This window comes from Citrus clementina, unplaced genomic scaffold, assembly GCF_000493195.1.
Source record: "Citrus clementina cultivar Clemenules unplaced genomic scaffold, Citrus_clementina_v1.0 scaffold_2, whole genome shotgun sequence".
In the NCBI taxonomy this organism is placed as follows: domain Eukaryota; kingdom Viridiplantae; phylum Streptophyta; class Magnoliopsida; order Sapindales; family Rutaceae; genus Citrus; species Citrus x clementina.
In genome coordinates, this window is record NW_006262688.1 from 1142526 (window position 1) to 1162076 (window position 19551).

The 19551-nt window shown below is 36.2% G+C and overlaps 1 non-coding gene across 1 annotated transcript; it reads right to left on the bottom strand.

Annotated features, from left to right (window-relative positions):
- Positions 1–19198: 19198 nt before the first annotated feature.
- LOC112101296 lies at positions 19199–19302 on the bottom strand. The gene has a single exon (XR_002907423.1). It is a non-coding gene; the product is annotated as a small nucleolar RNA R71 (small nucleolar RNA).
- Between the last annotated feature and the right edge of the window lie 249 nt (positions 19303–19551).

Genomic DNA, 19551 nt, shown 5'->3' on the forward strand with positions numbered 1-19551 from the left:
GAAGGGAATCGCTTGTGAAGCTTTGCTAGAATCTCGTTTTTGTCCATACCTTCGCCTTAGAATATCAGTTATTATGGGAAACTGAAGTAACCGACTTGATTGTTACGGAGTACCGTTATCCGCCACTTCACCGGGGTAACAAACTAAAGCACACAAACAGAAAAACAAATTAAAACACACAAAGAAAATTAAAATCGTCCTTTTATTGAATTTACCTCAAGCTCCAACTGGATGTCGTAAACACTTCTCTCAATGTCTCTGAGTTGGCTTTCTAAACCCTCAACATAGGCTACTAACTCTGGTGGTTGTAGAGCCCAAATGCGATGTGTTTTACAAAATTGAATCTGCCTTTTGAGATGAGTTTTGACACATTGAAGTGGTTTAAGAATGTTCAGGAGGAACGGTCTAAGTAAGGTACTCATGATTAAAAACGATAAAAGAAAACTTAATAGTTAAAAAAACACACTTATGCAAAAATAATTTCAATTAGCAGAAGAATAATATAAAGAAAGAAGAAAAAAAAATCAAATCAACGAAAAGAAAAAAAAATCAATTCAAATTTAGTGGGTCACTCAAATTTATTTCGGTGTCTTCTTCATGTGGTTGGTACTCTAGATATGGCTTTAATCTTTGACCATTAACTTTAAACGTGACACCGTTCTTTGGGTCCTTAATTTCAATTGCCCCATGTGGAAAAACAATATGAACAATAAATGGGCCAGACCAACGAGAGCGTAACTTACCTAGGAATAGGTGCAAGCGAGAATTGAATAAAAGCACTTTCTGACATGGAGTGAATGATTTTCCCATAATTTACTTATCATGGAAGACTTTCATTCGTTGCTTGTAAATCTTGGCATTTTCGTATGCATCATTGCGAATTTCTTCAAGTTCTGCCAGCTGTAATCTTTTTTCTGAGCTGGCTTGCTGCATGTCAAAATTGAATTTCTTGATGGTCCAATATGCACGATGCTCGAGTTCCACAGGTAGGTGGCAAGCTTTTCCATATATTAGCCTGTAGGGTGACATCCCAATCGGGGTCTTGAAAGCCGTTCTATATGCCCATAAGGCATCATCAAGTATTAATGACCAATATTTTCTGTCCGGCCTCAGCGTTTTTTCTAATATGTACTTTATTTCTCGATTGGATATCTCAACTTGGCCACTGGTTTGCGGATGATACGGAGTCGCCACTTTGTGTGTGATTGAATACTTTGTCAAAAGAGCTTTGAATGCTTTGTTACAAAAGTGGGCACCACCATCACTGATTATTGCTCGAGGGAATCCAAAGCGCGAGACAATGTTGCTTTTCAAAAATCCTATCACCACCTTGTGATCATTGGTCCTACATGGAATTGATTCTACCCATTTTGATACGTAGTCAACAGCAACCAATATGTATTGATGGCCAAAAGAAGGGGGAAAGGGTCCCATGAAGTCAATACCCCATACGTCAAAAATCTCAACCACTAAAATTGGATTTAGTGGCATCATGTTCCTTCGTGTAATGCTTCCCATTCGTTGACACCTATCACATGAAGAACAGAAAGTGTAAGCGTCTCGAAATATAGATGGCCAATAGAAACCACATTGTAAAACTTTAGTCGCTGTTTTCTTAGCACTGAAATGGCCTCCACAAGCTTGTTCATGGCAGAATGAAAGGATATTCTGAATTTCACTTTCTGGGACACATCGTCTAACAATTTGGTCTGCACAATACTTGAACAAATATGGGTCATCCCAAAAGAAATTCTTTATCTCTGCAAAGAATTTAGCCTTATCTTGCTTGGTCCAATGCTCTGGAAGTTTACCTATAACAAGATAATTAACTATATCAGCATACCAAGGTAATACTTCCACATTCATTAATTGTTCATCTGGAAATGACTCATTCAATGGTAATGATTCTGTAATTGTGTCAAAATGGAGACGAGAGAGGTGGTCCGCCACAACATTTTCTGTCCCTTTTTAATCTTTGAATTCCAAGTCAAATTCCTGCAAAAGTAACACCTAACGAATTAGTCTGGCTTTTGCATCTTTCTTTGTGAGAAGATATTTAAGAGCAGCATGATCCGTGAATATAATTATTTTACAACCAATGAGATATAATCGAAATTTTTCCAATGCAAACACTACTGCTAGCATTTCTTTTTCAGTAGTTGAATAGTTCAACTGTGCATCATTCAATGTCATACTAGCATAGTAAATAACGTGGGGAATTCGATCAACTCTTTGTCCTAATACTCCTCCTACTGCATAATCAGATGCATCACACATTAGCTCAAATGGTAAGCTCCAATTTGGGGGCTGAATGATGGGTGATGATGTCAACAACTGTTTTAATTTTTCAAACGCCATAAGACATGAATCATTAAAGATAAAAGGTACATCCTTAGCAAGTAAATTGCATAATGATCTAGAAACTTTGCTAAAATCTTTAATGAAACGTCTATAGAAACCAGCATGCCCAAGGAAAGATCTTACTTCTCTGACTGTTTTAGGTGGAGGAAGATTAGAAATGAGATCCACCTTGGCTTTGTCAACCTCAATACCTTTGCTCGAAATGATGTGACCGAGAACAATACCTTGTTTTACCATAAAATGGCATTTCTCCCAATTTAAGATCAAATTCTTCTCAATACATCTCTGCAGAACTAGTGTTAGATGATGTAAACATTGATCAAACGAATCACCAAAGACAGAAAAGTCATCCATAAAGACTTCAAGGAATCGTTCAACCATATCAGAAAAAATGCTTAACATGCATCGTTGAAATGTAGCAGGTGCATTACATAATCCAAATGGCATTCTCCTATATGCAAATGTGCCAAAAGGGCAAGTGAAAGTAGTTTTCTCTTGATCTTTTGGTGTTATGGGAATCTGCTTATATCCTGAGTAGCCATCTAGAAAGCAATAAAATTCATGGCCTGCTAATCTATCAAGCATTTGATCGATAAATGGTAAAGGAAAATGGTCTTTACGTGTGACAGAATTCAACTTTCTATAATCAATGCATACACGCCATCCTGTAGTCACTCTAGTGGGTATCAATTCATTATCAGCATTGGTAACTACAGTGACTCCTGACTTTTTGAGGACAACTTGCACAGGATTGACCCATGAACTATCAGAAATGGGGTAAATGATACCTGCGTCTAATAGCTTAAGGACTTCTATTCTAACAACTTCTTTCATGTTAGGATTTAACCGACGTTGCATTTCCCTAGTAGATTTAGCATTTTCATCAAGGTGAATGTAATGCATGCAGTCTACTGGGTTTATACCTTTTATGTCTGCTATGGTCCATCCTAATGCTCCTTTGTGCTCTTTTAAAACATCTAACAACTTACCTTTTTGTTCATCATTTAGGGATGATGAGATGATTACCGGTAGAGTACTTTCTTCTCCCAAAAATGCATATTCCAGAGTGTTGGGTAATGGTTTGAGCTCGAGTTTCGGTGGTGATTCTAATGATGGGATGAGTTTCTTCTCTGATGGTGCTAGTTGCTCAAGTCTTGACTTCCATTTATTAGTGTCCATAGATGGTGCTGAGTCAAGTAGGGCGTTGACCGCATCGACCGATCTGTCAATATCAAAATCCAAACAAAAGTGAGTTAAACATATTTGTAAAGGATCATCACTAAGGTTTGAAAGAAAAGTGTTATCAACTATTGTTTCTATTAAATCCACATCAACAATTCCATCATCTGCACTGTGAGGTTGTTTGGCAATGTTGAAGATGTTCAGCTCCATAGTCATGTTGCTGAAAGACAACTGCATATTTCCAGTCCTGCATTGAATGTGAGCATCTGCAGTTGCCAAGAAAGGTCGGCCTAGAATAATGGGGATGTGCTTCCTTGAATCCTGTATTGGTTGAGTGTCAATTACAATGAAATCAACAGGAAAATAAAACTTGTCTATCTGGATAAGCACGTCCTCCACAATACCACGAGGTATTTTCATGGACCGATCTGCAAGTTGTAACACCACTGGAGTTGGGTGCAATTCTCCAAGTCCAAGTTTCACGAATACAGAGTAAGGCAACAGATTTACACTAGCTCCTAAATCCAGCAAAGCATTCTCAATTGTGTGGTTCCCTATACTACATGAGATAGTGGGGGAGCCTGGGTCTTTACATTTTAGAGGAATTTTATGTTGGAGTATAGAACTAACGTTTTCTATTAAAAATGCCTTCTTTTGAACATGCATATTTCTCTTTTTAGTACAAAGGTCTTTAAGAAATTTGGCATAAGATGGAACTTGCTTAATAGCATCAAGCAAAGGGATGTTAACACTTACCTGTTTGAAGATTTCAAGAATCTCACCTGTGGATTTTCCCTTCTTGCCTTTAGCTAACCTCTGGGGAAATGGAGCTTTCGGAACATATTCTCGTGGGTTGGTTTCTTCTTTCTCCTCCGGTGGTGAGTCCTCAATACTCACAGGAATAATTTGATTTTCTTTTGTCACCGGCATCTCCACTTTGTTGTCGACTTCTTTTCCTTTTCGCAAGGTCATTACTGCTTTGACCTCTCCATGCTGTTGTGGTGAACTGGTACTTGCTTCATGTACTCCTTTAGGATTAGGCACTAGTTGACTTAGAAACTTACCTTTCTCAACGGTCACTGCCAAGGTCTGAACTGAAGAAGCAAGTTGTCCCACCATCTTCTCGAGGCTTGAAACTGATTGAGCTTGTGAGTTGAAGCCTGCTCTCAACTCATTTCGTAGTCCATCAATGGTGCGGTTCTGTTGCTCAATCGTGGAGTGAGTAAGATTCTTAAGATTCTGGAATAAATCCTCCCATGGTCTGGGCTGAGAGTAATTCTGGTTCTGATTGTATGGTCTAAATGGTGGCTGAGAGGCTTGAGGATTTTGTGGAATTGGTGGAGCTGGAGCTGCTGATCCATTCTGTTGGAATCCTTGAGACCATGAAAAATTGGGGTGGTCTCTCCATCCAGGGTTATATGTGTTGGAGTATGGGTTGTAATTCGATGGTTTTCTCATTACACCTATGGCATTGGCTTGATCTGAGTATGAGTCATGGTCATGTGGCTCTATTGATTTAGCAGTCGATAATGATGCTATTTGTCGAGAGAGACCTTCAATTATCGCTTTGACTTCTTTAATTTCTGAACTTGATTCGCCAATGTGAACCTCATTTACTCCCTTAATTCTTCTAGTATTCCTGAGTGATCGATTCCGTTGTTGGGAATTATCCGCTTGTCGCTGGAAGAATTCCCAAATCTCTGATGCACTTTTTGACATTAGCTCTCCTCCACTTGTTGCCATTAGCCATTCTTGCACATTCGGCAATAATCCCTCTAAAAAGTATTGGCATTGGTGCCATTTCTCATACCCATGATGTGGACACTTCAAAAGTAGCCCATTGAATCACTCCCATGTCTCGAAAAACTGCTCGTCCTCTCTCTGAGTAAACTCTGAGATTTCCCTGCGAATAGCATTGGTTTTATGCACTGGGAAATGTTTATTCAAAAATTTAGTTACCATTTGTTCCCATGATGAAATGCTATTAGCAGGCAACGTATTTAACCATGAACGAGCTCTATCCTTTAAAGAAAATGGGAATAGTCTAAGTTTAACATCATCATCTGAAAAATTCTCATATTTGAATGTTTGACAAATGGCATGAAAATCATTCAAATGATTATATGGATCCTCATTTTCTAGGCCATAAAATGTAGGGAGACAATTTAACACACTAGGTTTTAATTCAAAACTCCTAGCAGCTACATTTGGGTATCTTATACATGATGTGCTCAAATTTGCTAAAGGACTGAAATAATCTTTAAATGGCCTCTCCTGTGGTTGCAAATCCATTTTATTTTTTACTTGTTTGTGTGTGCGAAGTGTTTTCTCAAGTTCAAGGTCTATAGGTTCAAGATTGGGTACTAATGACCTTCAACCATGCATGCAAAACAAATAAAATAAAAAATAAAGATGCGAACAAAATAAATAAAAATAAAGAAGAGGGAGGAATTACGATACTAACCTTATTGCGCTATTACAAACTTTCTATAAAAATACACAAAAACAAATACGTGAAATAAATTAACTAAAAAGAATTAGTAAGATAAACAAAAATTACAAAGAAAAAAAATAACTTGAAAATTAAATTACAGAAATTTAAAGAAGAGAAAAAGAAAAGAAATTACTAACCTCTAAATGCGGATTCACTTTTTTTTATAAAAAAAATACAATAAAACAAATAAAAGAAATTATTCACAAAAATTAATTCTATAAATTAAAATTACTTACCTCCCCGGCAACGGCGCCAAAAACTTGTTGTGCAAATTTTAATGTACTCGCAAGCGCACGAATCTGTTGTAGTATAGACTAATGGTGACGAGTGTCGATCCCACGAGGAGGTGGATTTTAATTATACATAGAATTAATTTTGTAAATGGGTAGTTGGATTTATGGTGGAAATGATTTGGAATATGCTAATAATTAAATTAAAATGACGAGAATAAATTCTAAAATTGGAATTGCAATTGAGAAAATAAATTAAAGAGAAAATCTATTAAATTGACGTACTTGGGTATCTGGATCCGTATCAACATGCATCATGGGCTAAATAATCCGTATTAATGCCAATTAAATCATGAGGGGGGAATCCACATCTCATGAACCACGCTCTAATCAATATGGTGCTAAGGGCTTATCGTGCCAAATAATAATAACCTTGTACTAGAGGGTCGGTGAAACCAAGGCGGTACTAGACAAGATTAGTATTATTTGTCGACGAGAAGTCAAAACATCCACAAAAACTAGAGGGGAAGAGAAAATAAATTTACCAAATTAAGCCCATGACACATGTTGAGACTTCACCTTCAACCCAAGCTTGAAAGAAAATTAGTCACTCATAATTGAACTAGGGGCAAAATGGAAATTTATTAAAATACGAAGAAAATACAAGATGGAGAAGGAATTACAGAAAATGGATCCCAAAAATGGATTCAGAGATATCAAATTAGGGGGGGGGGGGAGGCCCCCTTTTAATAGATATATGGAGTAAATCATGGCCATCGGATTAAAAACAGTTTGGACGCTCAGGATTGCGCCACGTCATCAGTCAACAATCCACGGTTTGACCACGCGGATGAACAGTAACACGGTTTGACCCGGATGAACAGTAACGCGGTTTGGTTGAAAATAATCCTGCGTGATGCATGCACCGTACGTGAGATTTTTCGTCCACTGATATGCTGCTACGTCACCATCAACAGTACATAAGAATTTTAGCCCAACAGGATCGTGACACCTCATCAGTCAATGCCACATCATCGGTCAATGCCACGTCATCATCCGTCTAGGTGAACAGTGTCGTGAACAGTAACGTATACAGTACCGTACACGTGAATAATACCGTACATGTGAATAGTGCCATTTTTCCTTTTATGCTCCTCCTAAGGTTTTCGACCGTCCTGAGTTCAAAAGTGATGTCCGTTTTGCCGTCTGATTTCTCCTTTATTGTGAAATGACTATAATACCCCTAAAATACATAAAATACTTAATTAAAATAAAACACATGTAATTAAATCACAAGAAGGTTAAATACATAAAAGTAAGGGTTGTTAGTAAGACTTGAAATGTAAAATGACGGTTTTCTCCTTTATAAATATGCATTTTCTAACCCTCAACAATGACCATGGCAGCCAATGCCTATAAAACCCAATCAGGAACTTCTGACAAAGCCATTGCAGAGATTCTTATTGTAAGTTTTACAGGTCAACTTAAAGGTTGGTGGGATCACCTTCTCACTAAGCAGCAACAATTAGAGATCCTAAATGCTATCCAAATAGATGAGAATGGAGCCCCAATTCTTGACGAGTTTAATAACCCTATTCAGGATGTCGTAACCACCCTGATCCTAACCATATCCCTCCATTTCATAGGTGACCCTTCTCACCTTACAGATAAAAATGTTGAGTTACTACATAATTTGAGATGTAGGAAACTTAGTGAATTCCAAGACTACAAAACCACCTTCTTCACCAGACTCTTTCTCAGAGATGATGCAAATCATATAACCTGGAAAGAGAAGTTCTTAGTAGGTTTACCTACTCTTCTTGGTGAAAAGGTTAGAAATTCCATTAAAGCCCTTTATGACAACCGTATTCCTTATGATGAACTCACCTATGGTGAACTAGTCAGTTTTGTCAATAAAGAAGGTTTAAAGATCTGTCAAGATTTGAAATTACAAAAACGACTAAAATGGGAGCTTAGGAAATCTAAGCAAGAATTAGATAGTTTCTGTAAACAATTCAATTATGACCCCTTTAAAACTTCCACTTCCAAAAATTGTAATGGTGAGTGTTCTTCCAGACCTCACAAGAGGCATTACAAATCCAAAAGCTATAGAAAGCCATTCCAGAAACTTAGAGAATCTTCTTATAAGAAACCTCAGAGGCCTTACAAGAAGCCCAACTTCTCTAAGAAAAAGGAATTTAAACCTAAACACAAAGCCCCTTTCAACTACAGAGAAGCCATATGCCATAAGTGTGGTATAAAAGGCCATACTGCAAAGTATTGCAGAATGAATCGAAAGCTTCATGAACTTGGCCTTGATGAAGAAATCCTCTCCAAAATTGCTCCTCTTCTTTTAGAGTCTTCTGACTCTGAGTCTTCCATGTCGGGAGATAGTGATCCCCTTCAGGTCGATGAGCTTATTGACTCAGATACCTCTGCATCCAGCAGTAGTGATTCTAAAACAGATTTTTATTTAAAGAAAATCAATGTTTTGACTAAAGACCAAGAAACTTTTCTTGAACTCGTAAAACATATTTCTGATCCAAATCTTCAAAAGGAATATCTTGATAAGCTTTTGAAAACTCTGGATTTTAACAAATCTGAAACTTCTAAAGTTCCAATTGTAAAGAAGAGTTCTTATGATCTTACTGAGATTTTGGATAAAAAGAAAACAAAGAAAATTGTCCCTAATATCCAAGATCTTCAAAAAGAAATCAAAGATATTAAAATTGAGATTAAGGATTTGAAAGAAAAACAAAAGCATGATTCCGAGACTATTCAACTTCTTTTACAGAAGCAATTGCAGGATAATTCAGATAATGAATCCAATCCTGATAATGGTGATGACAATGACCAAAATTTAGAAAATATTGAGTCTGTACCCAATGATTTTCTATTTGTTTTAAAGCAAATCACCATGAGAAAATATTTGATTAAAATCACTTTAATTTTTTCCAATGATTTTGCAATTGACGCCATTGCCCTTTTTGACACTGGTGCCGATTTAAATTGCATAAGAGAGGACATTGTCCCCAAAAGATTTCATGAGAAAACAAAAGAAAGACTTTCTGCCGCCAACAATTCAAAGCTTAATGTAAATTCTAAAGTTGAAGCTTCAATTCATAACGATGGTTTTGAATTTAAAACTTCTTTTGTTCTTACAAATGACATACACCATGCTGTCATTTTAGGAACCCCTTTTATAAATCTTATCACTCCTTATACTGTCAATTATGATAGTATATCTTTTAAAGTAAAAGACAAAAAGTTTGTTTTCCCATTCATTGAAAAGCCAAAAACAAGAAATTTGAATATTGTTAAAGCATGTTCTGTCTATCAGAATCAAATTAATAATCTTCTCCGATCAAGACAAAGTGATTTAATGTTTTTACAAAAAGATTTAAGTTTAAAAAGAATTGAAAGCCAATTACAAAATGATTTCATCCAAAAGAAAATCTCTGATTTTCAAGATCTAATTGAAAAAGAAATTTGTGCCGATCTACCTTCAGCCTTTTGGAATAGGAAACAACATTTGGTAGATTTGCCTTACGAGAATTCTTTTGACGAAAAATAGATACCTACTAAAGCTCGTCCAATCCAAATGAATATGGATTTGGAACAACATTATAGAACCGAAATAAAAGACTTGGAGTCTAAGGGACTCATTGTAAAATCTAGATCCCCATGGTTTTGTGCCGCTTTTTATGTAAACAAAAATTCTGAAATTTAAAGAGGAGTACTAAGACTAGTCATAAATTATAAACCCCTTAATAAAGCGTTAAAATGGATTAGGTACCCAATACCTAACAAAAAAATTTGCTTCAAAAACTGCATTCTGCTTTCATATTTTCCAAATTTGACATGAAATTAGGTTTTTGGCAAATTTAAATTCATCCAAAAGACCGTTATAAAACCGCTTTTACTGTTCCTTTTGGACAGTATGAGTGGACTGTTATGCCATTTGGGTTGAAAAATGAGCCTTCAGAATTTCAAAGAATTATGAATGACATTTATAACCCTTACTCTGATTTTTGCATTGTTTATATCGATGATGTTTTGATTTTTTCTCAAACCATCGACCAACATTTTAAACATCTAAAGACCTTTTACCTTGCTACCAGAAAAGCTGGTTTAGCAATCTCTAAGTCTAAAGTCTCTTTGTTTCATACAAAGATCAGGTTCCTAGGTCACCATATTTCCAAAGGAACCATTACCCCTATTGAGCGTTCTCTTGCCTTTGCAGACAAGTTTCCTAATAAAATCCTTGATAAAACTCAATTGCAAAGATTTCTAGGAAGTCTAAATTATGTTCTTGATTTCTGTCCAAATATCAACAGGATGTCCAAACCCTTGGATGATAGGTTAAAAAAGAATCATGTTGCCTGGACTGATGAGCATACTAAAGTAGTTAGACTTATAAAGAATTCTGTAAGAAGCATCCCATGTTTATTTCTTGCAAATCCTGCATTACCTAAAATTGTTGAAACTGATGCATCTGATTTAGGTTATGGAGGAATATTAAAGCAAAAAGATAAGGATAAGGAACAGATAGTTCAATATGTTTCTGCACATTGGAATGAATGCCAAAAGAATTATTCAACCATAAAAAAGAAATTCTTTCCATTGTTTTATGCATTTCAAAATTCCAACATGATTTATTAAATCAAAAATTTCTACTTAGAATCGATTGCAAAGCTGCAAAACATGTTTTAGAAAAAGATGTTCAAAACATTGCATCAAAATAAATTTTTGCACGATGGCAAGCCATTTTAAGTGTTTTTGATTTTGATATTGAGTTCATTAAAGGTGATACAAATTTTATTCCTGATTTTCTAACCAGAGAATTTTTGCAGAGCAGATAATGCCGCCGAAGAAAAAGACAAAGGTAAAGCTGTTCTCAAAGATACCGAACCTACAAAAATCACCAAAGAACCTCAATCTACTCCCTCTAAAGAAAAATTACTTTCTTAAGCCATACCCATTAAATCCTGGATTGAAATGGTTGAAGAAGAACAAGAAACCCAATACAAAGCCATCTCCTCTGAACAACAAGTAAAAGAATGGATGGAATCCATTACAAAATCCCCTGAGCTTATACTTGCCTTACAAGGCATTTCAAAATCTAAAGCCCTTTCTCAAATCCCTGAGGAAGAAAAACAAACCTCTAAAGAAATTACAAAACCTCTTTCCCAAAGCCAAAATGTTGTTTTATCTGGTGAAAGTTCATCTTCTCAGATTGTACTTTCCCAGCCAACCTCTTCAAAGAAAACCTCCGATTGGTATGATAAAATCCATTTTCAAAACATTTTAACTATGGAAGATGGTTTTTACCACACTGATCCTTTCCAAGCAATTTCAAAGTTTTTCCCTAAAGGCTGGTTTTTTAAACCATGGGATTTAACAAAACCCTAGCCTTATTATCAAAGTATTTTAGAAGCCACTGAGTCTGTAAAGTTTTAACATTTCTTTCTCAGTGAAACCCATGCTGAGCCGGCCTATTCTACGGCCACCATCTTAAAAGTTCTAAGCCCAAAACAATGGGGTGACTTACTCCATAATCAAAAACGTTTTCCCTCCAATTTCCAAATGCGTTTACCACACTGTTTGGTTTTCTCCTACTAGGATTACCAACAAGCTTGGTTCAACACATTTTTTATTCAAAATCCAAAGAAATCCCATTCATGGTTATTTTTCTTTAATTCAAAAATAACCGTTCAAAGCCTTCCAAATTGGTTTAAACAATGGTGGAACCATTTTGGCCCAATTCCTGATATCCTAACACCAAATACAATCCACTGTTTAAACTTGTTCAAAGCCCATTATACTCCCTCTGAATCCGAGAAAAGGTTTCCCCCCTTTCTCTGTTTCTGTACAAATTTCTTCCTCCCATGGGTATGGATGTGGAATCTCAGATATCACATCCAAGAAACCCAGCTTGTATTACAAAGAACATTTAAAGTAAAATGGTGGTCAAAGTTCGATGAACAGTCAAAATTGACTGAAGCCTTAGTCCGAAATTGGCTCTTTGCCAAAGGATTTCTCCAACCCACCATTAAAGATTCCAAAGCCCAACAAACTTTCTTGTCCCAAAAATCCAAAGCCCAGTCTCTTTTGGCTAGTGCCAAAACAGAAGAAGAATATTTTAAAGTCATGCAGCAGCTTCTCGCCACGCGTTCTGAGACTTCCGTTGCAAGTTCATCCTCATCCACCTCTGGAGATGAAGAACCCTTTATTTCACTTGGTGATAAAAATAAAGACGACTGTTTCGGCATTTTCTCCCTAATAAAGCATTAAAGCTTTGTATGTGAAAAAAAAAAAGAGTAAATTCTGCAATTTTACAATATCCTTGTAATTGCTTTCTCATTTGGTGTAATTACTGTAAATACTTTTGTAATTTTCCTTGTCTTTCTCTGCGTGGTCCTCTGGACACAAGTGAGAGCGCACATGTCTCTTCACCCAAAGATCACATTTTTCAAAGATCAAGGCCCACTTCTGGGAATCTCTCTTAAAGCATCGGCCCCACTCACGTGAAGCCTTATCAAAGCCCATAAAGCAAGTAATCATGATGTCTCCACTCGCTATTGGATTGGTCCCACTCTCTACCAATTATGCATGTGAAGACAAATTTTCATTATTGTTTTTCAAAAGCATTAATTGTATAAAAGAGGAGGTGAAGACGGAGACTCACCAATTCTTTTTCTTCGGAGAAATTTTCTCTCAATCACCCTCTCTTCTCTTCCTTCTCTCTAAAACTCTCTCTGGGAATAAGAATCAGGAATCAGAAGACAAAAGGAAATTTTCCTGTCTTCAGATTAATTTCCCATAATTTCCTTTTCTTATCTACAAAGCAAAAGCATTCGATGTAAGTATTTTATTTTCAATTTATTTTAAAGCATTAAAGCATTTGTAATTTTATTTAAAGCCTTGAATGTATGTTTCAATTTCTGTAATTCAATTTAAAGCATCTTCTGCAAATTTGATCTTCTATATCAGAATCTGCCATAAAACTGCTACGTTCCTCCGAGGCAAACAGACCAGATCTCGATCCTCAGTTGTAAATCTTCTTTGCTCCCTCTATTCCTTCAGAGCACCATTTTCGGGAACCGGATCTGGTACTGTGTATGCACCCAAGCCTATAGATGTATGTTTGTTGCTAGGCTTGCCTAAAGAACCTAATAAATATTTGGTAAATCAAAATCATTTGAGTCTCCGTCTTCACCTCCTCTTTTATACAATTAATGCTTTTGAAAAGCAATAATGAAAATTTGTCTTCACATGCATAATTGGCAGAGAGTGGGACCAATCCAATGGCGAGTGGAGACATCATGATTACTTGCTTTATGGGCTTTGATAAGGCTTCACGTGAGTGGGGCCGATGCTTTAAGAGAGATTCCCGGAAGTGGGCCTTGATCTTTGAAAAATGTGATCTTTGGGTGAAGAGACATGTGCGCTCTCACTTGTGTCCAGAGGATCACCCAGAGAAAGACAAGGAAAATTACAAAAGTATTTACAGTAATTACACCAAATGAGAAAGCAATTACAAGGATATTGTAAAATTGCAGAATTTACTCTTTTTTTTTCACATACAAAGCTTTAATGCTTTATTGGGGAGAAAATGCCGAAACAGTCGTTTTCATTTTCGTCACCAAGTGAAATAAAGGGTTCTTCATCTCCAGAGGTGGATGAGGATGAACTTGCAACAGAAGTCTCAGAACGCGTGGCGAGAAGCTGCTGCATGACTTTAAAATATTCTTCTTCTGTTTTGGCACTGGCCAAAAGAGACTGGGCTTTGGATTTTTGGGACAAGAAAGTTTGTTGGGCTTTGGAATCTTTAATGGTGGGTTGGAGAAATCCTTTGGCAGAGAGCCAATTTCGGACTAAGGCCTCAGTCAATTTTGACTGTTCATCGAACTTTGACCACCATTTTACTTTAAATGTTCTTTGTAATACAAGCTGGGTTTCTTGGGTGTGATATCTGAGATTCCACATCCATACCCATGGGAGGAAGAAATTTGTACAGAAACAGAGAAAGGGGGGAAACCTTTTCTTGGATTCAGAGGGAGTATAATGGGCTTTGAACAAGTTTAAACAGTGGATTGCAATTGGTGTTAGGACATCAGGAATTGGGCCAAAATGGTTCCACCATTGTTTAAACCAATTTGGAAGGCTTTGAACGGTTATTTTTGAATTAAAGAAAAATAACCATGAATGGGATTTCTTTGGATTTTGAATAAAAAATGTGTTGAACCAAGCTTGTTGGTAATCCTAGTAGGAGAAAACCAAACAGTGTGGTAAACGCATTTGGAAATTTGAGGGAAAACGTTTTTTATTATGGAGTAAGTCACCCCATTGTTTTGGGCTTAGAAATTTTAAGATGGTGGCCGTAGAATAGGCCGGCTCAGCATGGGTTTCACTGAGAAAGAAATGTTTAAACTTTACAGACTCAGTGGCTTCTAAAATACTTTGATAATAAGGCTGGGGTTTGTTAAATCTCATGGTTTAAAAAACCAGCCTTTAAGGAAAAACTTTGAAATTGCTTGGAAAGGATCAGTGGGGTAAAAACCATCTTCCATAGTTAAAATGTTTTGAAAATGGGTTTTATCATACCACTCGGAGGTTTTCTTGAAAGAGGTGGGCTGGGAAAGTACAATCTGAGAAGATGAACTTTCACCAGATAAAACAACATTTTGGCTTTGGGAAAGAGGTTTTGTAATTTCTTTAGAGGTTTGTTTTTCTTCCTCAGGGATTTGAGAAAGGGCTTTAGATTTTGAAATGCCTTGTAAGGCAAGTATAAGCTCAGGGGATTTTGTAATGGATTCCATCCATTCTTTTACTTGTTGTTCAGAGGAGATGGCTTTGTATTGGGTTTCTTGTTCTTCTTCAACCATTTCAATCCAGGATTTAATAGGTATGGCTGAAGAAAGTAATTTTGCTTTAGAGGGAGTAGATTGAGGTTCTTTGGTGGTTTTTGTAGGTTCGGTATCTTTGAGAACAGCTTTACCTTTGTCTTTTTTCTTCGACGGCATTATCTACTCTGCAAAAATTCTCGGTTAGAAAATCAGGAATAAAATTTGTATCACCTTTAATGAACTCAATATCAAAATAAAAAACACTTAAAATGGCTTGCCATCGTGCAAAAATTTGTTTTGTTACAATGTTTTGAACATCTTTTTCTAAAACATGTTTTGCAGCTTTGCAATCGATTCTAAGTAGAAATTTTTGATTTAATAAATCATGTTGGAATTTTGAAATGCATAAAACAATGGAAAGAATTTCTTTTTTTATGGTTGAATAATTCTTTTGGCATTCATTCCAATGTGCAGAAACATATTGAACTATCTGTTCTTTATCCTTATCTTTTTGCTTTAATATTCCTCCATAACCTAAATCAGATGCATCAGTTTCAACAATTTTAGGTAATGCAGGATTTGCAAGAAATAAACATGGGATGCTTCTTACAGAATTCTTTATAAGTCTAACTACTTTAGTATGCTCATCAGTCCAGGCAACAGGATTCTTTTTTAACCTATCATGCAAAGGTTTGGACATCCTGTTGATATTTGGACAGAAATCAAGAACATAATTTAGACTTCCTAGAAATCTTTGCAATTGAGTTTTATCAGGGACACATAGTCCGCAAAAGTCAAGATAGCACCCCCCAAATAGGGGGTAATTAGTTCCCTTTGGGAAATATGGTGGCCCCTAGGACCCTGATCTTTTGTATGAAACAAAAGAGACTTTAGACTTTAGAGATTGCCTTAAACTAGCCTTTTCTGGGTAGCAAGGTAAAAAGGTCTTTAGATGTTTAAAATGTTGGTCGATGGTTTGAGAAAAAATCAAAACATCATCGATATAAACAATGCAAAAATCAGAATAAGGGTTATAAATATCGTTCATAATTCTTTGAAATTTTGAGGCGTATTTTTCAACCCAAATGGCATAACAGTCCACTCATACTATCCAAAAGGAACAGTAAAAGCGGTTTTATAACGGTCTTTTGGATGAATTTGAATTTGCCAAAAACCTGATTTCATGTCAAATTTGGAAAATATGAAAGCAGAATGCAGTTTTTGAAGCAAATCTTTTTTGTTAGGTTTGGGTACCTAATCCATTTTAACGCTTTATTAAGGGGTTTATAATTTATGACTAGTCTTGGTACTCCTCTTTCAATTTCAGAATTTTTGTTTACATAAAAAGCGGCACAAGACCATGGGGATCTAGATTTTACAATGAGTCCCTCAGACTCCAAGTCTTTTATTTCGGTTCTACAATGTTGTTCCAAATCCATATTCATTTGGATTGGACGAGCTTTAGTAGGTATCTGTTTTTCGTCAAAAGAATTCTCGTAAGGCAAATCTACCAAATGTTGTTTCCTATTCCAAAAGGCTGAAGGTAGATCGGCACAAATTTCTTTTTTAATTAGATCTTTCAAATCAGAGATTTTCTTTTGGATGAAATCATTTTGTAATTGGCTTTCAATTCTTTTTAAACTTAAATCTTTTTGTAAAAACATTAAATCACTTTGTCTTGATCAGAGAAGATTATTAATTTGATTCTGATAAACAGAACATGCGCGCAGACAGCGACCGAAGCCGCGGCACCATCGCGCGCAGCAGGCGCTCCAGCGCGCGGCACCATCGCGTGCTGCAAGCGCGCAGACAGCGAGGAACAGGCACAGCTCGCCCGTGTTGAGTGTTAGAAAATGCATATTTATAAAGGAGAAAACCGTCATTTTACATTTCAAGTCTTACTAACAACCCTTACTTTTATGTATTTAACCTTCTTGTGATGTAATTACGTGTGTGTTATTTTAATTAAGTAATTTATGTATTTTAGGGGCATTATAGTCATTTCACAATAAAGGAGAGATCAGACGGCAAAACGGACATCACTTTTGAACTCAGGACGGTCGAAAACCTTAGGAGGAGCATAAAAGGAAAAATGGCACTATTCACATGTACGGTACTATTCACGTGTACGATACTGTATACGTTACTGTTCACGACACTGTTCACATAGACGGATGATGACGTGGCATTGACCGATGATGTGGCATTGACTGATGAGGTGTCACGATCCTGTTGGACTAAAATTCTTATGTACTGTTGATGGTGACGTGGCAGCATATCAGTGGACGAAAAATCTCGCGTACGGTGCATGCATCACACAGGATTATTTTCAACCAAACCGCGTTACTGTTCATCCGGGTCAAACCGCGTTACTGTTCAAAGTCGGGTCAAACCGTGTTACTGTTCATCCGCGTGGTCAAACCGTGGACTGTTGACTGATGACGTGGCGCAATCCTGAGCGTCCAAACTATTTTTAATCCGATGGCCATGATTTACTCCATGTATCTATAAAAAGGGGGCCTCCCCCCCCTAATTTGATATCTCTGAATCTATTTTTGGGATCCATTTTCTGTAATTCCCTCTCCATCTTGTATTTTCTTCGTATTTTAATAAATTCCCATTTTGCCCCTAGTTCAACTATGAGTGGCTAATTTTCTTTCAAGCTTGGGTTGAAGGTGAAGTCTCAACATGTGTCATGGGCTTAATTTGGTAAATTTATTTTCTCTTCCCCTCTAGTTTTTGTGGATGATTTGACTTATCGTCGACAAATAATACTGATCTTGTCTAGATACCGCCTTGGTTACACCGGCTTTCTAGTATAAGGTTATTATTATTTGGCACGATAAGCCCTTAGCACCATATTGATTAGAGCGTGGTTCATGAGGTGTGGATTCCCCCCTCATGATTTAATTGGCATTAATACGGATTATTTAGCCCATGATGCATGTTGATACGGATCCAGATACCCAAGTACGTCAATTTAATAGATTTTCTCTTCAAATTATTCTCTCAATTGCAATTCCCAATTTTAAAATTTATTCTCGCCATTTTATTTAATTATTAACATATTCCAAATCATTTCCACCATAAATCCCACTACCCATTTACAAAATTAATTCTATACACAATTAAAATCCACCTCCTCGTGGGATCGACACTCGTCACCATAGATCTATACTACAATAGATTCGTGCGCTTGCGAGTACATTAAAATTTGCACAACAAGTTTTTGGCGCCGTTGCCGGGGAGGTAAGTAATTTTAATTCATAGAATTAATTTTTGTGAATAATTTCTTTTATTTGTTTTCTTGTATTTTTTTTTATTATTAAAAAAAAAAGAAAAAAAAGTGAATCTACATATAAAGGTTAGTATTTCTTTTCTTTTTCTCTTCTTTAAAATTCTGTAATTTAATTTTCAATTTATTTATTTTTTCTTTGTAATTTTTGTTTATTTTATTAATTTAATTTTTTTTTCACGTATTTATTTTTGTGTATTTTTATAGAAAGGTTGTAATAGCGCAATAAGGTTAGTATTGTAATTTCTCTCTTCTTTATTTTATTTGTATTTATTTTGTTCCATCTTCATTTTCATTTTATTTATTTTGCATGCATGGTCGTAGGTCATTATTACCTAATCTTGAACCTATAGACCTTGAACTTGAGAAAACAATTCGCACACAAAAACACGTTAAAAATAAAATGGATTTACAAGCACCACAGGAGAGGCCATTTAAGGACTATTTTAGTCCCTTAGCTAATTTGAGCACGTCATGCATAAGATACCCAAATGTAGCTGCTAGGAGTTTTGAATTAAAACCTAGTGTGTTAAATTGTCTCCCTACATTTTATGGCCTAGAAAATGAGGATCCATATAATCATTTGAATGATTTTCATGCCATTTGTCAAACATTCAAATATGAGAATTTTTCAGATGATGATGTTAAACTTAGACTATTCCCATTTTCTTTAAAGGATAGAGCCCGTTCATGGCTTAATACATTGCCTGCTAATAGCATTTCATCATGGGAACAAATGGTAACTAAATTTTTAAATAAATATTTCCCAGTGCATAAAACCAATGCTATTCGCAGGGAAATCTCAGAGTTTACCCAGAGAGAGGACGAGCAATTTTTCGAAACATGGGAGCGATTCAATGGGCTACTCTTGAAGTGTCCACATCATGGGTACGAGAAATGGCACCAATGCCAATACTTTTTAGAGGGATTACTGCCGAATGTGCAAGAATGGCTAATGGCAACAAGTGGAGGAGAGCTAATGTCAAAAAGTGCATCAGAGATTTGGGAATTCTTCCAGCGACAAGCGGATAATTCCCAACAACGGAGTCGATCACTCAGGAATACTAGACGAATTAAGGGAGTAAATGAGGTTCAAATTGGCGAGTCAACTTCGGGAATCAAAGAAGTCAAGGAGATGGT